This window comes from Puntigrus tetrazona, chromosome 16 (assembly GCF_018831695.1).
Source record: "Puntigrus tetrazona isolate hp1 chromosome 16, ASM1883169v1, whole genome shotgun sequence".
NCBI classification, from domain to species: domain Eukaryota; kingdom Metazoa; phylum Chordata; class Actinopteri; order Cypriniformes; family Cyprinidae; genus Puntigrus; species Puntigrus tetrazona.
This window is the reverse complement of record NC_056714.1, coordinates 14,808,778-14,814,816: the sequence shown is the minus strand read 5'-3', so window position 1 is coordinate 14,814,816 and position 6,039 is coordinate 14,808,778. Positions and strand designations below refer to the sequence as shown.

The 6,039-nt window shown below is 38.5% G+C and overlaps 1 pseudogene; it reads right to left on the bottom strand.

The window, feature by feature from the left end:
- Positions 1 to 2,467: 2,467 nt before the first annotated feature.
- Positions 2,468 to 5,128, bottom strand: LOC122360834 (annotated as a pseudogene).
- Between the last annotated feature and the right edge of the window lie 911 nt (positions 5,129 to 6,039).

The following is a 6,039-nucleotide window of genomic DNA, read 5'->3' as shown; positions in this document are numbered from 1 at the left end:
AATGGTTCTGGATGGCGATCCAACAGGTCGCAGAGCAAGGTGGGCTCTAGAGATTCAACTCTATGACTGGACTATTGAGTACCGGCATGGCCATAAACATGCCAACGCAGATGCCATGTCTCGCAGACCTAACAAGGAGAGTAGGGAGACTTCTACTACCTCTTCGAACAAGACTGTCCATTTAGTGTCCATTTCAACACAAGCTGAGATCACTGAACCGCATGCTACTTCTGCGCAGCCTGCTGCTTCTGATACATGTTCTGGGGCTGAACCTTCAAATTCTGCTCTCTCTCTATCGATTCCAGCATTACATGCTTGGGTATGGGTAATGAAGATATACAGCAGGCTAAGACAGCTGACCCTGTCCTAAGTGTTGTTGCTGAATGGGTATCAAGTAATAAGAGACCTCCGTATTCAGTGCTAAAAGAAACTACAAGCGAACTGAGGCATTTCTGAAAAGAGCTACTCTAGGAACCCCAAATGAATATGCACATCCTATACTCAGCCGATGCGTTCTGCATTCAATACGGTTGCAGACAATATTTAGACAGAAAACCAGTAGAGTGAATGACAACAAGGTCAGGACGTTCTGTGAATCCGCCAATAAGATATAGGGAATTATAATGTCTTTATTTATACCTTTGTCTTTCTTCCCATTTGCTATTACATTCCTGAGTATATGGTTCTGAGGGTATGGTAGTAAACACAATGGGCTAATGAAAAAAATATGTTATTGTTATATGCATTTTGCTAAAGTTTGCTTTTGTTGAAACTTTGGGATTGTGGTTTTTTCCTACCTGAAATTTTTTTTGTGCTTGAAATTACGTTCTTACTAATGTGTGATTTTGTTGTGTTCTTCGAGTAACGAGGACGTTTCTTTTCGGAAAGGGGAAGTAGTGTAAGAAAAAAAAACGATTTTATTTTGTGTTAGAAATACCCTCCCTCCTCATGTTAAATTGCCTGTTGTTATAAGGACTTTTGTTCTGACGGGGGGAAAAGAGCGGTGAGCGGTGAATAGAAAAATAAAGTGGAGAAAAAGAGCTTGTCCGTATTCGATGGTTTTATTTATGTAAACATTTAGATAAAGCCCCGAAAACACTCACAAACGCACAAGCAAAGCGTTACATTATTACTGGCTCGTTCGGTCTCTGGTTCTTCCAGACTGCATTCGAGAGGATGAAATGCTGTGTGAACGGAACATTTCGGGACTCACACCTGGCTGTAAGTAAATTCGGTCGTCAATCCCCGATAGAAAGTGACAGTGAACGTAGCCGGATGTCTAATGATATTTGATAGGGGTTGGCTGTATTCCGCGAGCGAAAGGACGAGTTTTTTGACAGATTAAAAAAATAAGCATTCACGAGTGAGAAATGCAAGTATAAAGAGTTATTTAGTCTACCACATAGTTTTACCACGTTCGTTCTTTGATAGGCAAACTTTTGGATCCATCTTCTCTTCTCTGATGGTTGTACTGGTTTTCTGAGGGTATGAAAATATTTTTTTTATAGCTCCCACAAGCATTATCCTTTATTTTTGTGATATTGTCAGAGCCATATTCATAGACCTTTACTTATTGCACTTAATTTTATTCAACTGAAATTATGTTTCGCACCATTTTGAGTGAAACTGGCAAAATCAACCCTGACCCTAATGAATATAAAACAAGACACTGACTGTATGTAAATAATGTCGTGAAAAGACAAATGAGAGCCACAACATGGTGTAAAATGAACACCGACAAAAGTCTTGAGCGTTAGAGGGCAGTATTGAAACCATGTCCATATAAAGAAGAAGTCATTTGGAAGAAACGTGTTTAGTTTCATGAATTTTGAAGCTGTGTTTTAAATTTCGGATTTGTTGAATTGCTTTACTGCTGTCAAAAGTTTAGTATCCAAAATATTGCTTACATGTGTGTGCTGTGTATATTTGTTATGTATATATAAATACAAATACACACACTTTCATGTATATATTTAGAAAAATATGTAATTTATATGTATTAAATATATTTGTTAATAGTATTAATTATATAAATATAAATATAGAAGTAAATACAAGTATAATTAAAAATAAAATATTCTCTAAATACATTCTGCATGTGTATATTTATCGATACATATTAATTACATATGTTATGTAAACAAATTTTTTTTATTTTGGATTTTTCTGAAACTCTAAGGAGTGGGGAAGATACAAACTCCATAACTGTAGGACCCATAGAAGGTATGCAGATGTCCATCTACTCAACACATTCTCTGATATGACTCAGTGACCTCAAATACTCAATTATAGACTTTAGTATTTTTTTTTATTATGAATTCAATAATTTTATTAAATATATTCATAAACATGTACACATATCTTATACACAGACAGAACTTCTCTAATACACTTATCTATCTTATACACTTATATCTTATCTTATATCTACATTTATCTTATGTAACTTCTACACTGAACTATCTTAAGTATTGAATAAGAATAGTAGTATATCTTTAACTAAGTATCTTTAAATATTATTGTAAAGTATTGCTGGTCCAAGTCGAGGCGCCAAGGCGTGGATGGAGGGACAGGAAAGCCACATATGTGACAGCTGTTGTGACAGTTCTTCATGTATTACTCCACGACCTGCTTTAAAAAATCAGCATTAACAGCCTAAAGACATTACAAATTTAATTTGGCAAACAACCAAACAATTAATTAATCTTAGACTTAGTACCTTAAACCAATCATGGAGAAGCATCTTCTCCAGATTGATCCTCCGCTTTGGATCAGACTGCAAACACGAAGCTATGATCTGGCAGCATTCTGTCCAAAAAGACGAGACACGTTTGATTTATTAGCTTATTCTTTACACCTGCTCTCTTTCAAGCTACCGGTCTTTTTGAGTGGTTTCGTTCTTCTTTGATGAAGATCTTACCTTGTGACAGGCCAGGTCTGGTCCAGCTCCTCTTACTGATCAGATGGAGGTCGTATTCTGTGGGATAATACCCACAGGCCATCAAGAACAGGAGGATTCCTAGCGACCACACTGTTGTAGGCTTCGCATGGTATCTGCCTTTCACGGTGACCTCTGGTGGACAGTACAGTTTTGTGCCTGGAGGAAAGAGATTTCATTCCTTCAATACATTTACACATCATGTTGACTCATTTATACAGGATGTAATTCTGTGAGATAATGAACAAAGCCATACATACCACTGAAGACTTTATAGCCATATCTCTGCATTTGCGCACCACAACCAAAGTCAATTAATTTCACCTCCATGTTGTCTGGGTTTACCAGGAGGTTTTCCAATTTTATGTCCCGGTGAAAGACTCCACGCTTGATACAGCTGTTAGCGGCTTCGATGACCTGCCACATGATCTTTTGGCGGTGACCTCATCGACGCTCTCCGTGGAGCTTAACAAAAGTCTTTAAATCCACGCAGGGCATGGGCCGCTCCATGACCATGGTATAGTGGTCTTCGTTGTCCTCCCAGTCCAGAAGTTTTATGATCTCGGGAGGTCTGGGGCTTTTATTGGCCGTGAGAGTCAGAGCTATCTCCATCGGGATGGCTTCGGGATGACCAGGCTGGAGGAAAGGAAATATGCTTAGATGGAGATGGTTTCCCAAACAATGACTTGGTTCACAAATCAGAACAGTTTGCCTGCCGAAAACGTATTTATAGTCTGTGATTAATACTATTAAAAGATGTTAAACTGAAAACAGTGACTGAGAAGCAGTAATAAAGAAAGCGCAGCTTATACTCACCACTCTGATATAAGACATCTTTGGTGACTTCACAGAAAATTTTACTGCCACCTGATCAACAAAACAGAACAAAAAGAGATAAAAAATAAGCATGTGCACAGAGGTCTTATCGGTCTAGCCATTAATTCTGAAGAGGTGTGCAAAGTTAAGTAAGTAAAATCAATCGAAACCTTAAGTCCATCCTCGCGCCGAGTCCCTTTATAGACGAAGCCAAATCCGCCTTGACCCAGTTTTTCGCCAATCTTGTAATGGTCGCGGATGTGGCCTTATAAAAAAAAAATATATGCAGTTAGTATCAAATACAATTTCATAAATATTTTATTTCACTGTAAATATATATATATAAATATATACACTGTATATAATAATAAAATAATAATAAGTACAATTAACTTTATGTTCCATTAACTTTAGAAATTAGTTGAGTCTTGTGTAAAAAAAACTAAACAAAACTGAATTTTTTGGGGGGGAGTTCATGTAAAAACACAACTTATTGATCATCATTTACAGTATTTAGAATTCATAATAACATTTTGAAATTCTCATTGATTTATAATTCTTACCTTTGCCAGGGGCATCCTGCTCCAGCTGTTTCTTAGCAGCAACAGGGTGGACTTTGGAAGCTGGAGCTATGTGAATCAAATCGAATAAATCAGTAAGATACCATATATTCAAATTAGAATGGTTCTTGTTTTGGGAAAGCCATTTGTCGTTTAAAAAAAAAAAGGAAGAAGAACAGAAGTTCTAGAAATGAAAAAGTCAGCCTAAATTCAAAACATGACACGCTGATGTGATTGTACCATCTGTAATCGTCTGATATGATCCAGCTTCTGCCTGGTACTTCTTTTCAGCTTTAGCCAGATCGTATTTAGAGGCTCTCTGATGAGGAAAACGGAGAGCTAACCACCTCCAGAAACTCTTTTTCTCCTCTCTTTCTGCCTCCTTTCCACCATCAATGCCACCAGCAACAACAGGCGCCTCATCAAGCCGATGAGGAGAATGGTTCTCCGCCGTGTTGTAAGAAGTGTGTTTGACAAGAACACATGGTTCTTGTACACACTTTTTCTGAATCAATTTTTTGATTCGTGAAAGTAATGTCATTATAACAATACTTGTATCTCAATAAAAGTCAGAAAGCAATCACTATCAACCTACACTCCGAAACTTAAACCCACAAAATGAGAAAGTTCCAAGCCTAGTCGAGACGTTCTAAACGTGACGTCATAACAGCCTGACGGAACAGCTGAGAGAAAAAAAAAAAAAAAAAAACATGTTTAAAAAAATACAACGAGTGGTCCGTGATCAGAACTCAAGGCTCACACAGCAGCAGAATTTGTCTCGCACACCTGTGTATTTGAAGGACTCAGACCGCATTTCGAAAAAACACGCGCAGTGTGAACGGAACAGGACTGGACATCTCTGTCACAGACTTGGGTGTACCGCGTGTTTCCATGTGTGGTTTCAGTAATTTACGGGATGGAAAAAAAACTATTTTATTTTGTGTTAGAAATACCCTCCCTACTTAAATTGTCTGTTGTTATAAGGACTTTTATTCTGACGGGGGGGGAAGACCGCTGAGCGGTGAATAGAAAAATAAAGTGGAGAAAAAGAGCTCGTCCGTATTCGATAGTTTTATTTATATAAACAATTAGATAAAGCCCCCAAAACACCCACAAACGCACAAGCAAAGCGTTACACTGGTGGCAGCGGTGTTTTGACGGATATTCGATATTTTTACATATATATACATATACACTTTATTTTGTTTTCGCCGGCGCCTTGCACGAGCGCAGTGTCTGCATCTACGTGATACCAGCGGGATTCCGTGAAGTTTGGTGTGCCGTTAATAACGTAAGAGATGTCAGATGAGGAAGCTCAAGTGCTGCAGGAGAACAGTGCTCATACCTCGCGGCCGCGCACAAAATACCCCGAAAGACATCCCATTACCGCCGCCATTTCGCAACGACGGCATTTCGAGTCATTTCAGCTGTGGGCTCGTCGTTATGAGGTGATTCAAGAGGCTCGCTATAAAGATAGCGGCGTTGATTTGGATGCAGTGTTAGCAGCAGAGTTACCTACTAGACTACCACTTGAACTGTTCATTGTTTGGGACAATTTTCCATCTGAAATTGAGCACTCATTCAAAGCAGCGAAAAAAGAACCGCAAGAGGCGTTTGGCCAGAAGGACCTTATTGTATCATTTGAAACATTTCCAAATTCAGGTCTTAAATTACCTAATGAACCAATGGAAGTGTATGCAGCAGACATATGTAGACTGGTCAAAG